The following is a 20,929-nucleotide window of genomic DNA, read 5'->3' on the forward strand; positions in this document are numbered from 1 at the left end:
ATATATGAGATATCTAACCTTTGTTATAGATTCTTCCTTTCTGCATCTTGGAAGTAGTATTTCTTAGTTAATATTCAACAATCATACTTATATGCTTATTAATATTCAGAGTGAGTAAAGGCTGGGCAGGTAACATCTTTACATTTTAAGCATCAATCTTGTTGTTCATTTTGCTGAAGTGAAACCTAATCAACCTTTCTTTGCTGCAAAAAAGGTTTTACTAAGCATCTCTCAGCTGTGTAAAAAAAGAGAATGCCAGAACTGAAAGTGCAATGGAAGGAGTATACACTTACACACACATATTCATACATACACACTTGCATATATACAATATAAAATATGTATTATGTACTTATATGTAAAACATGTACTAGATTGTCACAGAAACATGTGCTTACTCTATTTTAGTTTCATTCATTCTGCAAGTATTTATCAAACCTCTGCTCTGCATTAGGCATTGTGTTAGTACAGAGACTATAAAGACAAACATAAAAGTTTGTGCCTTTTAGAATAATTGAGAAGGCAGACTTAAATAGATATTGATAACTATTATTACATGAGAACCACTCAACATGTCAAAAACAAAGTTGTTGGCATAAAAAAATATTAAGAAAAGCAAGACTTCTGGATGAAATATAGAAACAGGATCAAATTTACCATCCTGTTTGAAAAAAAACTAAAATACCAGACAAAATATGTAAAGGCATAGTCATCAACAAGTTAGAAATAAAGGCGAATGACTGCCAAAACAAAAACCAAAAACCATGAAACAAATAAGGGGAGCCTTATCATGGCTCTAGCTGACTCCTCAGAGAAAGTTCCCAGTTTGTGAAGCAGGGAGAGGGAATTCAGGCAACATCTATTGAATATTCTTAGTTGAGGAGACAGAGTAAGGAGTTTAGACAACCCATCGTGACTGGTGTTTGCAGGGTGGGATACTGAAGAGGAGAAAATTGCCCAGAAAGAGAACTCCAAAGATTTGCAGATGGTCCCTACTTAAAGCAAGTAGAGACCAACTTGCATTTGTTACCAACCCTTTTGTGTTGTTACCTATAAGAATCCTTCCTTCCCATGTCACTTGCACCAATCAAAGGAAACCAAGTTCAGTTCAGAAGCAAAACAGCTTTATTCTTTGATCAAAGAATGGAGACGTGCAAGCCCATGCTCTAGAGCACATGCTCTTCATACAAAGCCATCTTGGGGGCTGCATTATGGAATTCTCCTCAGCAAGGAGGGGGCAGAATTCTTGCAGGTCGAGTGCAGCTATGCTGCTCACACTTCAGATCACAGCCCTGGATGTGGCATCTCTGTACAAGGCCCATGGTCACCACACTGAATTGCAATGTTGTGCACAGCACTTCTGCACACACCCTATGCAGCTATTTTGCACTAGGAGCTCTGGTTTGAAATGCCAGGTGTGAGGCCTCTGCACATGGCACCCTATGAGCAAGTGAAACTAGACTAAGCACAGAAGAAAAACAGATTTGACTTTTTTTTTTTTTTTTTACCAGGTTCTATTTTTATTCTCTGGGAATTGTTAATGGGCTTTGCCAGTGATACATTCTTGTGAGGAAACCACCTGAGGCCAGGAAAGGAAATACCCAGAAGGATTAAAGATAAAAGTACCAAGGAAACATATAAGACCAGGAAGCGTGCCTGTGCTCAATAATCAAAATGGAGGGGAGGGAGGTGGGAGAGGGGTTCTGGATGGGGAACACATGTACACCCATGGCGGATTCATGTCAATGTATGGCAAAACCAATACAATATTGCAAAGTAAAAAAAAATTTCTAAAAAATGGAAAATTTTATAATCTTTGGCATCAGAGAACTAAGAAGAGTATTGCCTCAAGAGTGGGGGGCAAATAAACACGGCTGTAGTCTCACATAACAAAGCTTAAAAAAAAAAAGATTTGAACTATTACCAAGTACTTTAACAGTATCTGAGTACAAATTTCAAGAATATTCTTTCAGAAATACAACAATATCCAAAATCACAATGTCTGACACCCACAAAAAACGTGTCAAGTGTGCAAAAATGAAGGAACACACAATATAACAGAGCAGAAAAAATTAACCAATTAAGCTAGACCGAATATGATACAGACGGCATTAAAAAGTAATTATAACTGTATGCCATATATCCAAAAGGCTAATGGAAAGAATGAACATTTAAATAGAAGATATGAAAAAGACCCAATTTGAATTTCTAGAAGTAAAAGTTAAAATTTCTGCTTTGTAAAATACATAGGGTGGAATGACAGATGACATTTCAGAAAAAAAGAAAGTAAAATTGAAAATATGGTAGTATGAACTATCCAAAATGAAGCACACAGAGAAAAAAGTTCCCTAAAGGGAAAGGACAGAAAAAAATATTTTAAAAATAGTGGCTTAAACTTTTGCAAACTTGATGAAAAATATAAACACACATATCAAAGAAGCTTAATAATCTCCGCACAAAAAATATATATAAATAAAACTATAGCCTGGCACATAAAAGCCAATTACTTAAAACTAGTGATAAGGAAATGTTAGAAGCAGATATAAGTAAAGAATTATGTGCAGAAAAGCATATATAGATGAAAGCAGATTTGTTGGAAATAATGAAAGCAAGTAGACAATAAATTTCTTTAATAAAATTATTAGAATTTTGTTTCATACAAAGATATTTTTCAAAAGTAAAGATAAGTTATGTGTTCAGTCGCTCAGTCGTGTCTGACTCTTTATGGCCCCATGGACTGTAGCTTGCCAGGCTCCTCTGACCCTAGCATTTTCCCATCAAGAATATTGGAGCAGGTTGTCATTTCCTACTCCAGAGGATCTTCCTGACCCAGGGATTGAACCCATGTCTCTTGTGTCTCCTGCATTGTCAGACAGATTCTTTACCACTAGCACCACCTGGGAAGGCAAGGATATTGGAGTGGGTTAAAGATAAGTTAAGGACTTTTAAAAAAATTAAGCCTTTATTTTTTAGAGTGGTTTAAGGTTCCCAGTAAAACTGAGAGAAAAGTTCAGTGATTTTTCTGTATGCTTCCTGACCCCACATATGCACAGCATCCCCTGTTATCAGCAGCCCTCACTAGAGTGGCACATTACTTACGATTGATGAACCCTCACTGATACATCATAATCTCTCAAAATGCATGGTTTACATTACCATTCACTCTTGCTGTTGTGCATTCTAGAGATTTAAACGAATAATAGCATGTATCCATCATTACGGTATCACACAGAATATTTTCTTGCCCTAAAAATCCTCTATGTTCTTCCCATTCATCCCTCGCCTTCTACTTTCAATCTCTAGCAATTACTGATCTTTTTACCATGTAAGACTTTTTCAGAATGCAAAAACTGAAAGAATTCACTATGAGCAAAGCTGAACTACAACAAATATTGAAGGATATCCCTCAAGCAGAAAGAAAGTGATACCATATAGAAACACGGATCTTCACAAAGAAATAAAAAGCAATGGAAATGATAAATGCATGGGCAAATATAAAGGCTTTTATTCTCATTAAACATCCACAAAAGATAACTGCTTAAAGTAAAAATAGTAACAGTATGTTGTGGTATTTATAATATATATAAAGTAAAATATACCATGTTAATAGCACAAGATGTACACTGTAAGAACTAAAGGAAGTTCACATGTCAAAATAAAGAGTTATAGTTAATAAACAAAGGAGTCAAAGTGGAATCATGAAAAAAAACAAACCTCAATCTAAAAAAAGAGGGAAAGGTGAATGGGAATACATGAGGCAAATAGAAAACACATAGCAAGATGGAGTACTTAAACTAAACCATAAAAATAATAACATTGTGTGTAAATAATTTAAACACTCCAATTAAGAGGCAAATATTGTAAAATTAAATAAAAGAGTGAAACAACTATATGCTAACAAGCATAAGATGTGCATGCACGCTCAGTTGTGTCTGACTCTTTGCGACGCTGTGGACTGTAGCCTGCCAGGCTCCTCTGTCCATGGCATTTCCAAGGCAAGAATACTGGAATGGGTTACCATCTCCTCCTCCAGAGGATCTTCTCAACCCAGGGACTGAATCCTAGTCTCCCGTGTCTCCTGCATTAGCAGGCAAATTCTTTACCACTGAGCCACCTGAGAAACCCAAATATAAAGATGGAAATAGGTTAAAAGTAAAAAGATGGGGAGAAAGTGTCCTGGGCTAACACTAATCATGGGAAAGCACTAGTAGCTATCTTGATGTTGTTGTTTGTTGCTGTTGTTTAATTGCTAAGTTGTGTCTGACTCTTTTTCAACCCCATGGAGCCCACCAGGCTCCTCTGTCTGTGGGAATTCCCAGGCAAAAATACTGGAGTGGATTGCCATTTCCTTCTCCAGGGGATTTTTCTGACCGAGGGATTGAACCTGAGTCTCTTGTGTCTCTTGCATTGCAAGCAGATCCTTTGCTGCTGAGCCACAAGGGAACTGCATCATGATATTAGGTGACATAAAACAAAGATGATGGCAGGAACAAATAGAAATGGATTGTAATGATTTTAAAAAAATCATCAAGAAAATGTAACAAACATTATCACTTACACAGAGTTTTGAAATATTTAACACATGAAACAAAGTATGAAACTGAAAGTAAAAATAGACAAATTCACAATTACAGTCAGCAGTTTCTACACCTCTGTCTCAAAAATAGCAGGAACAAATAGAAAATCTGTAAAGGTATAGAATACTAGAACAACAACATCAACCAATCTGATATAATTAGAAGTTATAGATTAAACTACCCCCAAAAACAACAGAAAACACATTGCTTAAAGTGAACATGAAACATACTGGGCCACACAAAAAATCTTAATAATTTAAATAGAATCGAGTTATTGAAAAATTTGTTCTCTGACGGTTTTATAGCTGTTCAGTCGTTCAGTTGTGGCCAACTCTTTGCAACACCATGGACTGAAGCATGCCAGGCTTCCCTGTCCTTCACCATCTCCCAGAGCTTACTCAAACTCACATCCATCTCGGTGATGCCATCCAACCATCTCATCCTCTGTCGTCCTCTTCTCCCACTGCCTTCAATCTTTCCCAACATCAAGGTCTATTCTAAATGAGTCAGCTCTTCATATCAGGTGGCCAAAATGTTGGAACTTCAGCTTCAGTAACATGTCTTCTAGAATATTCAGGATTGATTTCCTTTAGGATTGACTGGTTTGATCTCCTTGCAGTCCAAGGGACTCTCAAGAATCTTCTCCAACACCACAGCTCAAAAACACCAATTCTTTGGCATTAAGCCTTCTTTACGGTCCAACTGTCACACCCATACATGCCTATTGGAAAAGTAATGTCTCTGCTTTTTAATATGCTGCCCACTTTTCTCATAGTTTATCTTCCAAGGAGCAAACACTTAATTTCATGGCTGTAGTCACCATCTGCAGTGATTTGGGAACCCAAGAAAATAGTCTATCATTGTTTCCATTGTTTCCCCATCTATTTGCCATGAAGTGATGGGACCGGATGCCATGATCTTCGTTTATTGAATTTTGAGTTTTAAGCCAGCTTTTTCCCTCTCCTCTTTCACCTTTATCTAGAGGCTCTTTAGTTCCTCTTCACTTTCTGCCATAAGGGTGTTGTCATCTGCGTATGTGAGGTTATGATATTTCTCCCGGCCATCTTGATTCCAGCTTGTGCTTCATCCAGCCTGGCACTTCACAAGACGAATTCTACATATAAGTTAAATAAGCAGGGTGACAATATAAACCCTTGATGAACTCCTTCCCATATTTGGAACCAGTCTGCTTTTCCATGTCCAGTTCTAACTGTTTCTTCCTGACCTGCATACAGATTTCTCAAAAGGCAGGTCAGTTGGTCTGGTATTCCTATATCTTTAAGAATTTTCCATAGTTCCTTGAGGTCCACATAGTCAAAGGCTTTGGCATAGTCAATAAAGCAGAAGTAGATGTTTTTCTAAAACTCTCTTGCTTTTTCGATGATCCAATGGATGTTGGCAATTTGATCTCTGGTTCCTCTGCCTTTTTCTAAATCCAGCTTGAACATCTGGCAGTTCACAGATCACGTACTGTTGAAGTCTGGCTTGGAGAATTTTGAGTATTACTTTACTAGCATATGAGATGAGTGCAGTTGTGCAGTAGTTTGAGCATTCTTTGGCATTGCCTTTCTTTGGGATTGGAATGACAACTGACCTTTCCCAGTCCTGTGGCCACTGCTGAGTTTTCCAAATTTGCTAGCATATTGATTGCAGCACTTTCACAACATCATCTTTTAGGATTTGAAATAGCTCAATTGGAATTCCATCACTTCCACTAGCTTTATTCACAGTGATGCTTCCTAAAGCACACTTGACTTCGCATTCCAGGATGTCTGGCTCTAGGCTGGTGATCACACCATTATGATTATCTGGGTCATGAATATCTTTTTTGTATAGTTCTTCTGTGTATTCTTGCCACCTCTTCTTAATATCTTCTGCTTCTGTTAGGTCTATACCATTTCTGTCCTTTATTGTGCCCATCTTTCCATGAAATGTTCCCTTGGTATCTCTAATTTTCTTGAAGAGATCTCAAGACTTTCCAATTCTATTGTTTCCCTCCATTTCTTTGCATTGATCACTGAGAAAGGCTTTCTTATCTATCCTTGCTATGCTTTGGAACCCTGCATTCAAACGGGTATATCTTTCCTTTTCTCCTTTGCCTTTAGCTTCTCTTCTATTCACAGCTATTTGTAAGGCCTCCTCAGACAACCATTTTGCCTTTTTGCATTTCTTTTCTTTGGGGATGGTCTCGATCACTGCCTCCTGTAAAATGTCACTAACCTCCGTCCACAGTTCTTCAGGCACTCTGTGTATCAGATCTAATCCCTTGAACCTATTTGTCACTTCCACTGTATAATCGAAAGGGATTTGATTTAGGTCATACCTGAATGTTCTAGTGGTTTTCCCTACTTTCTTCAACTTAAGTCTGAATTTGGCAATAAGGATTTAATGGTCTGTGCCACAGTAAGCTCCCGGTCTTGTTTTTGCTGACTATATAGAACTTCTCCATCTTTGGCTGCAAAGAATATAATCAATCTGATTTCGGTATTGACCATCTGGTGATGTCCATGTGTAGTGTAGAGTCTTCTCTTGTGTTGTCGGAAGAGGGTGTTTGCTATGACCAATGTGTTCTCTTGGCAAACTCTGTTAGCCTTTGCCCTGCTTCTTTTTGTACACCAAGGCCAAATTTGCCTGTTACTGCAGGTATCTCTTGACTTCCTACTTTTGCATTCCAGTCCCCTATAATGAAAAGGACATCTTTTTTGGGGTGTTAGTTCTAGAAGGTCTTATAGGTCTTCATAGAACCATTCCACTTCAGCTTCTTCAGCATTGTTGGTCCGGGCATAGACTTGGGTTACTGTGTTATTGAATGGTTTGCCTTGGAAATGAACAGAGATCATTCTGTCGTTTTTGAGACTGCATCCAAGTACTGCATTTCAGACTCTTTTGTTGACTATGATGGCTACTCCATTTCTTCTGAGGGATTCTTGCCCACAGTAGTAGATATAACGGTCATCTGAATTAAATTCTCCCATTCCAGTCCATTTTAGTTCACTGATTCCTAGAATTTTGATCTTCATCCTTGCCATCTCCTGTTTGACCACTTCCAATTTACCTTGATTCATGGATCTAACATTCCAGGTTCATATGCAATATTGCTCTTTACAGCATCAAACTTTATTTCCATCACCAGTCACATCCACAGCTGGGTATTGTTTTTGCCTCAGCTCTGTCTGTTCATTCTTTCTGGAGTTATTTCTCCACTGGTCTCCAGTAGCATATTGGGTACCTACCGACCTGGGGAGTTCATCTTTCAGTGTTCTATCTTTTTGCCTTTTCCTACTGTTCATGGGGTTCTCAAGGCAAGAATACTGAAGTAGTTTGCCATTCCCTTCTCCAGTGGTCCACATTTTATCAGAACTCTCCATCCTGACCCATCTGTCTTGGGTGGCCCTACAGGGCATGACCAAGTGGCACTTACCTCAGTAATACAAGGCTGCAAGGTTTTTTTCATATTTAAAATTTGATAAATGTCATTCACTTTGTAGAGAAACTAAAAGGAAAAAACAATATGATCATCTCTATAGATCAGAAAAAAAGATTTGACAAAATTTGAATTTTAGCATCTATTCCTGAATTTAAATAAAAATAAAATTTCTCACCAAATTCTCTATAAAAATTAACTTCCCCAGTCTGATAAGGAGAATTAAAAAAAAACAACTACAAACCAAAGCATAGTTAATTATGAAAGACAATGTTTTCCCTCTATTATAAGGAATAATGCAATAATTTTCTTTTTCACCATTTCTATCTGACATTGTACCAGAGATCATACCTAGAGAATAGATCAGAAAAAGAAATAAAAATCTTTCACATTGGAAAGGATGACATGACATTTATCTAAAAAATCCTATGGAATCTACAAAAAAGCTACAGAACTAATAATGAGCTTAGCAGGTTACATAGTACAAGATCAACATATAAAAGTCAACTGTCTTTCTACATAGTCTAACAAAATGTGGTGTTCCTGTCTGCTCAGTTGCTCAGTCATGTCTGACTCTTCGTGACCCCATAGACTGTAGACTGCCAGGCTTCTCTGTCCATGGAATTTTTCCAGAAAGAATGCTGGAGTGGGTTTCAATGCCCTTCTCCAGGGAATCTTCCCATCTTCCAGGGGACCTTCCCAACCCAGGGAATGAACCCACTTCTACACTGGCAGATGTGATATTTACCACTATCATCACCTGGGAAGCTCATGAGCCTCCTGAGCATGGTATCAAAAAACAATGCCATTTACAATAGCAAAAATAATCTGAAGCACTGAAATAAACCTGACAAAGAACATACAACATCTGTAAGCTGAAAACTGTAAAACATTGCTGAGATGAAGAAAATTTAAATAAATGGAGAGATATACCATATTCATGACTGAGAAGATGATCTAAAGTTCATACAGGAATGCAAAGGGCCCAGAAGCCATTTGGGAAAAGAAGAACATACTTAGAGGATGGCACCAGCTGAGTTTAGGACATAAAAAGCTATAGTAATCAAGAGAGTGGAGGGCTGGCATTAAGATAGACATATAGGTCAATGGAACTGAATGGAGAAATATATCCACATTTACATCATCAGTTAACTTTCATTAAGGAGGCAAAGACAATTCAGTGAGTAAGGATTCAACAAACCATGCTGGAATGTTCAGATTCCATATGCAAAAGACGAACTTTGATCCATACTTTACATTAAAGATCTAATCCAAAAATTTAAAACAATTTATCTGGAAATGAGTTGGTAGTTTTTAAAACAGTTATATATACACTTATCACACAACCCTGCCATTTCACTTCTAGATATTTACTAAAAGGCATAAAAGGAAATATCCCTATAAAGACATATATGGCTATTTATAGCCATGTTATTTGTAATAGCCCAGAATAGAAAATAACTCAAATGTTTATTAACAGGTAAATGTATTAAAAGATTGAGATAGATCCATAAAATGGAATACTACTCAGCAATAAAAGGTAACAGACTGTTAATACAGACAACAATATAAACTAATCTTAAAATAAGCAAGCTAAATAGAAGACCAAAAAATGCAGATATGCTATATGTATGAATTTATATAAAATTCCAGAAAATACAGAGCATCTGATAGTGAGACAAAGCACATCAGTGATGGCTTGGGAAGATTGGGCAAGGAAAGAATCAAGTAAGGTGAGGAAATGTTTAGTGATAATGAATATCTTTCTTATGTAATCCAGTGATGGTGTCATAAGTTTATAAACATTCAAACTCATTAAAATATAAATTTTAAACATATGTAGTTTATGTCAATTATACCTCAATAAAGCTGTTAATAAAAGAGAGAAGGATTTTGTAAGTCCAAAATTAAGGTAAAATGTAGATCAGAAATGAATCCCAGAGTTAGGCAAGGAAAAATCAGTTTAAAGAAAAAAAGAAAAGATAAAAAGGAAGAGAAACTCTAGAAGGAAGTGGTCTTCAAAATATTGAAGGGCTTAGATATATCATTCAGAATATAGTGGAGAACATCAAGCCATTTCTCAGGCACTGGTGATTTTTAGGAACACAGCTTGAAAAGAATAATGCGAAGTCATGTTAAAGTCAGTCTTAAGACGTAAATGGAGGTTATAGAAGAGACATGGTCAGAACACTCTGAGGAGGAATGAAAGGAAAGGGATTAGGGAACAGGAGTCCAGGACTATAAAAGAGGGTGTTCTGGGATGCGAATCCTCAAGTGTGTTTGACAGTTGAAGGCAAGCAGCCTGTGGAGAGGAAAACTGGAAGACTTAAGAAAGGAAGGAAGGAACAGATGCAGCAAAATTTTAATTATAGGTTGGTATGGAATTAAAGGCACAGTGGTAAAGAATCCACCTTCCAATGCAGGGGACACAAGAGACACAGGTTCAATCCCTGGGTCGGGAAGATTCTCTGGAGTAGGAACTGGCAACCCATTTCAGTATTCTTGCCTGGAAAAGTCCATGGACAGAGGAGAATGGTAGGCTACAGTCCACGGAGTTGCAAAGAGTTGGACATAACTGAGCAACTGAGCACACCAGCACATGGAATTAAGAGTGAAAATGAATCAGGACACTTCAGAAAAGAGATAACCCTTGTTTTCCCCTGAGGGTAAAAAGGAGAAACAAGAAAAGAGAGATGGATAGAAATCCTGGGCAAAACAGTTAAAGAAGAATTAGTAGAGGGGGTGTTCATATAATGAGAGTTCCTATCTTCTAAGTGAAAAAGAAGGTCAAGGTAACTAGCTAAGTTATGCTAGGTGCCTTAGAGGACAGTTAGAAATTTAGAGTAGTTGCTATAGAATCATCCAGAGACAAGTAAAATGTTGGCAGGTAATACTGAAGGCTCAACCAAGTTTGAAAAAACACAAATTACTATAGGGAGAGCCAGCAGCAAATAAAGAGATATGGTTTTCTTTATTCAGGGAAAATAAATGGTTAGTTTGACCCAGAGCTGGAGGTTAGTCAGTGACTACAGCCAAAGGTCAAGAGGGAACAGATTGTGGTTGCTTCTTAAAGTGTATTCAAAATGGTTTCCTTGGTTCTGACACATCCATCCATTCATCAAAAAAAAATATTTACTTAGGATCTGGTAGACCTGGGTTGTGGAGCATGCAGGAACAATTATCTTCAATGAAGGTTAACAATATATAATCAGGAGGAGAATAAATACATTTATTGATTCCTGTTCTTTGCTGTGGACATTCGCCTGCAATTGAATCAAAGCATCTAAGGTTCCAGAAGAGATTTTAACGGTTATAAAGTTCAACATCATCATTTTATTGATGAGGAAATAGACATAGACTATGCTGGAGATTTTTCCAAAGGTAATAAGAAATATAACAAAATCCTTTAGATCCTGGTATTTCAACCACTCACCAAACTTATTTTGCAAAGTTGCTAGTCAACTTTATAGGCAGTATAAAGGACATTATACCTGGAAACACCAAAATATGTGCATTATTATGGAGGAAAATTTTGCTTAGGGAACTCTGTTCTAATGATGACTATAAAAATGCACTAGGCAGTGGCCATATCCATATATTCAAGGAAACTGGATAAAGTAAATTTTAAACTTGGGACAATATCATATTAGATAATACATATTCTTAGCATACTCCAGCTATAATACTGTTCTTTTACATTTACAACTGAAAACATGTGACTGTTTCTAATAAAACTATTTCACTGCCCAGTTTTTCCAATTTCTAGCTAGTTTCTTCACTATAAGGAGTTTATTTGGACTAGAAATTCTGCATTTTCAGCAAAAAAGAACAGGATCAGAAAGTTATTCCCAAATGGGAAATGAGATTATATGTTCCTTGAGGTCAGGTATCATGCTTATTTTATTCACTGCTATATTATGCAGCACTGAGAACATTATCTGTCATATATTAAATGCATAAAAGTATTATTGAATGAACTCATAAAATGAGGCAGATGGACACAATTGATCTTATTGGATGAAGAACATGGTGTCCAAAGTAAAGGTAAATGCAGACTTGACTCATGGAGACACTGAGGGATGCAGGGAGGTCTAACCTAGAAGGTGTAGGTACAGGCAGAGAGAAGCTTCACTATTTGGTACAGCAAACACAGCCAAGAATACCCAAAAGCAGAAGAGGTAGGAGGTTTTTTTGTTTTGTTTTGTTTTGTTTTATGACTCAGTGGCGTTATGGGTCATAATGACTAGTCCGTGGCACACAGAATAAGCTCTGTAAGATACAGGTGACAAGGATAAATTAGGGGAAAATCAGTAAGGTAGAAAAAGCACTGCATCTGAAGTCAGAAATATTGGGTTTGAATTTTATTTTTGTTTTTAATCAACAGTGTGGACTGAGCAATTTGCTTGACCAGCTGCTATTCTATATCCATTTTCTTGCTAATGGACCAGTAGCCACCTAATTGTCAAAACAGGGATAGGGTGGCTTAAACAATGAACATTTACTTCTCACAGTAATGTAGCCTAGGAATGCTAAAATCAAGACTGGCAGATTTGGTGTCTGGTGAGAGCCTACAACCTGTTTCCTAAGACAGTCATCCTCTCTCTGTGCCTTCATGCGGCAAATGGGGAGAGGAAGCCGGGTCTCTTTTGTAAAGGCAATAATCCCATTCATGAGCACTCTACCTTCATGATTGCATCACTTCCAAAGGCCCCATCTTCAAATCTCATCAATCAGGGATTACAGTTCAACATACAAATTTGGGGGAACACAAACATTCCACCTACAGCATCATTCTAACCTTCAATTCCTTCTCCTTTATTCTCTGTGTTGTATAATGACACTAGCTAGTAATCCAGACCAAGATGGTCCTGGATGCCTCCATCTCCCTCACCCTTATATACTCAAGCAATGATTTCATCTTTATTTTCCATTTCTTAAATATCTTCATACATATTCCCTTCTTTCTTCCATACACACTGCTTCCCAGGTTAGACTAACCTCTTCTTCTTCTAGTGTTTCCGACTGTAACTGCAATAGACGAGACCCCAGTTGGATTCCTGGGTCGGGAAGATCCACTGGAGAAGGGATAGGCTACCCACTCCAGTATTCTTGGGCTTCTCTAGTGGCTCAGCTGGTAAAGAATCTACCTGCAATGCAGGGGACCTAGGTTTGATCCCTGGGTTGGGAAGATCTCCTGGAGAAGAGAAAGGCTACCCACTCCAGTATTCTGGCCTGGAGAATTTCATGGGCTGTATAATCCATGGGGTTGCAAAGTTGGACATGACTGAGTATATATATATATATATACACCATACTCTACTATACTCTGCTATACTATACTATACGTTACATATATTTAACCACCCTACCCACATCCCAAAAGATAAAGTCCAAACCCATTATCATTGTATGCAAAAATCTTTCATGACATGAACCTTATTACCCCTTTAGTCTCATCTCAACACCTTCCCCTCTGTCCCAGTCATATTGAATTACTTGCTGCTTCTGTGTGTACTCTCCTCTTTTGTGTCGTGGAGAAAACCATCCCTACCAGAGTAACTACATCCCCATTCTTCCTTTAGGACTCAAATCAAGATTTTCTATGATGCCTTGCCTAGGCTCCATGACTTCTCTGGAAAGAACAGACCACTGTCTATTGTGCGTTTAATTCTCTTATAACAGCCACATACTGTCTTTCTTTCTTTTAACCATGTCAGTCTTTATGACTTTGTGATTCCTTAGAGGTCAGGAGCTATGTCTTATTTACCCTTAATTTCTCAACACATAGCACAGTGCCTGGCACATAGAAAGTACTTAATAATTGTCAGAAGGACAGATGATTGGATTAATGAATGTGTCAGAAAGTTCTAGAGGATGAGAAAATGGGCATGAGCAGAATTTTAAGGTCAAGGCAGTGAGTCAACATGGCAACCTATGTTGGCTTATTTCACACACTGTGTCTGGCTTTAATCTCCCAATTCAAATTCCACTATGTATAGAAGTCTTTAGCTTTGAAAAATTTCACCAGTAAAGCTACCCTCTGGCATTACTGGATCACACAACAGGAGAGAAGGGAACCAGCTGCCTGTAGGAAGTTTTTTTTCAAAATCAATTTTCAATTAAAACAGTAGGGAGCTTCCATTTAAATAATTTTTTGCTTTGTTAAAAGCTTGCAACCTGGAATGAGTCAATCTCAAAAAATTAATAAATACTATCAATAATTTGAATTAGGAAGCTTCACTTCCACCCACATAAACTGCTTATTCCTCTAAGAGAAGTTCATGATTTCCTTTCCCAGTGGTTTAGCTCATTATTTCAAAGTTCTATAGGCCTTATTCCAGGAAGATCTTGGTCTTCTTAAACACAAGTCAAAGAATCTTCAGAGCTAGACTGGTCTTTAGAGATATCTAGAACAATCCCTTCATTTTTATAGATAAAGAAACTGAAATCTAAAGACTGTAAGTACCCAACACCACACTTGCTGTGAAGTCAGGTCTTTCAACTCTCACCTAGTTCCATTTATCACCCTCATCATATTAGAGTCAAATAAAACCCATTCGAAGGAGGCAAGATGAATATCAAACCCCAAACACTACCTAACTCTGCCATCATGGGAAATCTTATGATACTAGAAAGTTTCTCAATGTTCCGCCAGTCATTTTACAAGAGGCTAGTTTGTAAAAAACACACATCCTTTACCATGTGTATTAAGACTGGTGCAGAAGTAATGTTGGTTTTGCATTGTTGAAATTTGATAGGAATACATTCTTAAATAAACATGGTTATATTATTCATAATTTTAATGCACATTTCTTGCTTTATATTTTTTTACTAATGAATTGTTATTTGCTCTTTATTTTATACCTATTTTAGACTATGGAAATGATGTTAGACAAGAAGCAATTTTGAGCAATTTTTTTTATTTGTGTTCAAAATGGGACAAAAAACAACAGAGTCAACTAACAATATCAACAGTGCACTTGGTCCAGAAACTACTAATGAACAAACAGTACAGTGGTGGTTCAAGAAGTTTTGCAAAGGAGATGAGAGCCTTGAAGAAGAGGAGTGCATTTCCTGGCCATCAGAAGTTAACAACAACCAACAGAGAGGATCATCGAAGCAAATCCTCTTACAACTACACAAGAAGTTGCCCAAGAACTCAACGTCGACCATTCTGCAGTCATTTGGCATTTGAAGCAAACTGGAAAGGTGAAAAACCTTGATAAGTGGGTGTCTTATGAGCTGACCACAAATCAACAAATAACTATCTTTTTGAAGTGGTCATCTTCTGTTATTCTACACAACAATGAACAATTTCTCGATTGGATTGTGATGTGCAATGAAAAGTGGATTTTATACTACAACCAGTGACCATCAGCACAGTGTTTGCACAGAGAAGTCCCAAAGCTTTTCTCAAAGCCAAACTTGCACCCAAAAAAAGGGTCATTGTCACTGTTTGGTGGTCCGCTGCTGGTCTGATCCACTACAGCTTTCTAAATCCTGGTGAAACCATTACATCTGAGAAGTGTGCTCAGCAAATCAATGAGATGCATTGAAAACTGCGACACCTGCAACTGTCATTGGTCAACAGAAAAAGCCCGGTTCTCCTCCACAACAACACCTGATTACACACCAAACAACCAATGCTTCAAATGTTGAACGAATTGGGCTATGAAGTTTTGCCTCATCTGCTATATTTACCTGAGCTCTAACCAACCAATTACAGCTTCTTCAAGCATCTTGACAACTATTTGCAGGGAAAATGTTTCCACAACCAGCAGAAGGCAGAAAATGCTTTCCAAGAGTTCATCAAATCCTGAAGCATGGGTTTTTATGCTAAAGGAATAAAACTTATTTCTCATTTGCAAAAATGTATTGATTGTAATGGTTCCTATTTTGATTAATAAAGATGTGCTTGAGCCTAGTTATAATGATTTAAAATTCAGGGTCCGAAACCATGATTATTTTTGCCCAACCTGGTAACATGCATTATTGTCTCCCTCTTTCATGGAATCCTCACTAAAGAATGGCACTTTTTCTTCCTTTTCATCTATGAACTGAATTGACAACTGAGAAATGACTCAAGGAATCTTACAGTCCGTTGGTCTATAGGGCCTATAAGGCACCGTGCTTTATATGAAATATTTGCTATTCTTTTAACTTCACTACCTGGATTCTACCACTTCTTCCTCTTTAAGGTGATAATTATAGTAATGACCTGACCATCAGGTATTTCTTGGGAATTAACAATCAACTGAGGTTAATGGTCCACAGAATAGCCATGGTCCATCAACTCCACCCAGCCTGTCATTAATCCCCAGGAAATGTCCTGCTTCCCAATTGTTATTGCTTAATTTAGACTCTTTTCATTCTCATCAAGCCTTACAATATTGCTACCTCCAACAAGAAGCTTTGTGTTTTATTAGTCCATGTCCTAATGGTTCAGCAAGGGTTATTTCCCTAACTGGTGATCACATAAAACTAGAATGTACCTTATTAAAAGTTACCTTAATAACCATTACAACATCTCCAGACTTTTTAATATTTTATATATTTTATATACGACTTTTAAATCAATACATGGGATAGGGTACTGTATCTTTAATGTTACAACCCTCAACTCATTCTCCAAATCCCTCTTAACCCTCTCCTCTCTCTTTACCTTACAGAATAAATCTTATTACTTTATTTATTTTTACAAGTTACTCTCTCCATTTAAAGTGGTTTTAAACTTCAAATGGTGTCATAAGTTGTCTACAACAATAAATGTTACACATCCCTTACAAGCAATTTCCAGACATTACACAGCCCACACCACTGCCACCTCTTTTACTTGCTATGCAATTCACTGCAATGCTTCATTTCATTCAAAGATGCACAAAGCTTTGCTGGCCCTATTTCTGGTTCATTTCCTTCTTCAGTTTGATGAATGGAGCTACAGGAAGGCTAAGAGAGGTGAGAGTGTGAGGCACAGAGAGAGAAGTCTAGGGATAATATGTAAATATTCAGAGTTCTTTCAGCATCAAAGTCAATTTCAAAAATACATCCAAATCCCTATTATGAAAAATATATATTGTCAACAAATAGTATTTAATAAAAAATGGGCTAAAATGATGCCAATTTTGTCATATTTTTATATGTGTATGAAGCAGAGTAAGAAAAGTCTGGGGGTGGGGGAGGGACAGGGACCATGATTTTTGTTAATTCCATTAATAGTTCTTTTCATACAAATAGAAGACAAAAAAAATATTAAGGATTCAAAAACAAGTATAGAAAGACATAAATGGGTATCAAGAGACCCAGGAGATAAGAGCTTCAGTCTTACATTTGCTGGTCATTAGTTGTATGACTTTTAACTGGTTATTTATTCTCTCTGGATCTCAGGTTCCTCATCTAGAAAATAAGGTATTGAACTAGATGATGTTATCATTTCCTCTTAACTGCAACTCAACTCAGTTCAGTCACTCAGTCGTGTCTGACTCTTTGTGACCTCATGAACCACAGCACTCCAGGCCTCCCTGTCCATCACCAACTCCTGGAGTTCACCCAAACTCATGTCCATTGAGTCAGTGATGCCATCCAACCATCTGATCCTCTGACATTCCTTCTCCACCTGCCCTCAATCTTTCCCAGCATCAGGGTCTTTTCAAATGAGTCAGCTTTTCACATCAGGTGGCCAAAGTATTGGAGTTTCAGCTTCAACATCAATCCTTCCAATGAACACCCAGGACTGATCTCCTTTAGGATGGACTAGTTGGATCTCCTTGCAGTCCAAGGGACTCTCAAGAGTCTTCTCCAACACCACAGTTCAAAAGCATCAGTTCTTTGGTGCTCAGCTTTCTAGATAAATAGATAACAACAACAACTAGATAATGTTTATCATTTCTTCTCTTGGCTTCCCTGGTGGCTCAGACTGTTAAAACTCTGCCTGCAATGCAGAAGACCTGGTTTCGATCCCTTCATAAGGAAGATTCCCTGGAGAAGGAAATGGCTGCCCACTCCAGTGTTCTTGTCTGGAGAATTCCATGGACAAAGGAGCCTCAAGGGCTACAGTCCATGGGGTCACAAAGAGTTGGAAACAACTGAGTGACTAACACTTTCAACAGCAACGTTTTATGATTATTTTAATCCATAATTAACTGTTTGAATAATCAACTATCAGATTTTAATTATATCACAGATTTTTATCAAAATAATTATTTTGTTCTACTTCAAGCTTATATCTGTACTTATATGTTTCCTTATTCATCAAATAATAGATGACATCCTATCAGTACACATACTAAGTCAAGTGAGCAGTATAAAAGACAGTAGTGTAAAAAGAAAAAGTACATGGAAGGCAGTAGATGATTCTTGCTCTTATACCATTTACCTTACAATCTAGTGGGTAAAACTTAAAATGATATTGATGATAATAAGTGGAGATAGGTAAGAAGTGAAGAAGGTAAAAAACATAAAATAAAATGGGCTAAGACAGAGAGTAGATAAACTGAGAATAGAAGAAACTGGTTGTGTATTCAAATCCAAGGTAGCCAAAATTGCTGGGAGAAGAGGTGAAGTTGGCAGGCTAGATGAAGCTGGATCTCATAGTTCATGGTAAGGAGTTTGAGTCCTATCTGAAGTAGAATAAGGCACTATTGGTGACTTTTAATATGCAATTGTTAACTGGAAAATTGACTGCTGACCTTTCCAAAAGGAATATAAAAATAGTTTTATTCCATCATTATATTAGCAATAGAAAGTATTTCAGTTAACCAAGTTTGAACACAACTTTTTAAAATTGTATCTTTTTAAATACCTGTGAGCAACTATGTTAGGTAAATGACTATGATGATTAGTTATATCTTCTATGTCAAATTTCTACTTATGCAAAGAAACTCAAGTGCTGCTTTTACCTTCAAAATGTGCTATAATTCTCACTATGATATATTTTACAATTATTTGGAGAGGATTCAGAATTCCATACAAGTCAAATGGATTTATCAAGGGAGAAGGGACTTAATCTGTACAGATATGCAACTAATAGAATGTTCAAAGACAAGGCCAGAAATTAAGAGCCATTGAGGACATTAATGAAAAAAGAAGGGAGCTGGGTTTAGGCAGCCAGATCTCACTAATGACAGCAATAAATGAGATTACTTTGGGTTTCAGAACTGTTTGGCATGTACCAATCTACTATGTGAGATATAATCTTCAAAGGGAATTGATAAAAGCCTAAGCATTGGGGACTTTTAAACTCAGACTGGGTCACACATAAGGAAGGATTTTCAAGGAATCAGTTCTGCACTAGGAAGAAACTGAACTCCATGACATGCTTCATCCTTATACTTTTCTACTGTTCAATAAAACTTTAAAGAATAAGGGAGGGAGAATTATTCATAATTCTTTTTATCTTCACATATACACAGTTTTTTCAAAGATAACTGTACAACTAATAAAAGTGAAAATATAACTTGCATTATACACTGCAATTTTAGATGTACAGTGGGTTAGATGACATAGAAGCAATAGATGCAATTCTCAGTTGACTGGATTTTAAGGAATTATGATTCTCTAGTGAGGCCTGAGGAAAATTATTTAGTTTTTTTACCACTCAGAATTTTCAACTGTAAAAATGGGGGGAACTAAGGGTGAAATTCTATACAGCATGTTTACATATCAGAGATTTTTGTCTGCGTTGCTCACTTAAACCCAGATTGTGAAACAGTTCTTGATATGTAGTAAGCACTCATAAATATGTTTTGAAATAATGAATCAGTGAGTGCACACATATGTAGAAAAACATGTATAAAAATATGTTAATGGTGTGCAAGTTCACCAAAACTCTGTTATAGATTGCAATAGCATAAAAAAAAAAAAAAAAAAGCTTAAAAGAAGCTTCTTCATCTTCCACAAATGATTTGAATAGAAAGAACATGAACTGTGAAGTCACACAGATCTGGATTGATGTCACAGGTTCATCACTTATGCTAACTCTGTGACCTTGGAGGACTGATCTGGTCTGCCAGTGCAGGAGATGCAGGAGACACGGGTTCAATCCCTGGGTTGGGAAGATCCCCTGGAGGAGGAAATGACAACATTCTCCAGTATTCTTGACTGGAGAATCCCATGGACAGAGGAGCCTGGTGGAACTGCAGTCTATGGAGTCACAAAGACCCATGACTGAGCACACTCCACATGCACGCATGCACTGACACTGAAGATGTCAAATACGGTATGGTTGAAATTTGCAAGAGAATTTAACTGAGTTAAAATATGAGAAAACACTGAATATTGTATTGCCTGACATATAATGAGCCTTCATTAATGGTCACTTTTTCTCTGTTTTCAATTAAATTCTGTATTCCTATATACAACTTGGCCAATTACTCACTAAGATTACTTTCAAAAAGAATCTTTGCTTCCCTGTTATCCTTGGCTGGGGCTGTTTGGTGCTCACAGCATATAAAAGCAAGAACTAGATATTTGAGTTCTACATGTTTAGCCCAAATCTCTCTTTGGTAAATTTTTACATTCAAATGTATTAAAGTTAAAACTCTCAAAAGGAACCCAATAATAAACAAAGCTCTTAAAAAGAATGTTAAATATTACAACATGTCTCTGTTAATCGTGGACATATTTTTGTTCTTACAGATATATGCACACATAAAATAAAGCATTTATTTGATTGTGAATTACAGGTTGTTAAGATTTGGCATCAATTACAAAAATCCAAATTGAAAAAAAATAAGAGAAATAATATAACATAACCCACATCTTTACAAATACAAACACAAATAAAACGCAAACAAAAAAGTCTACCTAATTTTTAAATTCTTACATTTTTGCTTGCTTTAGTTGCTATAATTCTAAAAAGAAAGAATAGACGGATCACTCAAACAAATTAAGTCCAGTTAATATACATGTTATCTTTCAGAAATCATCTAAA

At 36.9% G+C, this 20,929-nt stretch overlaps 1 long non-coding RNA gene across 1 annotated transcript in view; it reads left to right on the top strand.

Annotated features, from left to right (window-relative positions):
• LOC145520958 (uncharacterized) overlaps window positions 1-15,942 on the top strand; it is a 32,765-nt gene extending 16,823 nt beyond the window's left edge. The window contains exon 3 of the long non-coding RNA XR_014064950.1: window positions 14,875-15,942. This is a non-coding gene — a long non-coding RNA (uncharacterized LOC145520958). The remainder of the gene's footprint in view (window positions 1-14,874) is intronic.
• Window positions 15,943-20,929: the final 4,987 nt, after the last annotated feature.

This window comes from Giraffa tippelskirchi, chromosome 9 (assembly GCF_054371585.1).
Source record: "Giraffa tippelskirchi isolate mGirTip1 chromosome 9, T2T-mGirTip1v1.2.pri, whole genome shotgun sequence".
NCBI lineage: Eukaryota > Metazoa > Chordata > Mammalia > Artiodactyla > Giraffidae > Giraffa > Giraffa tippelskirchi.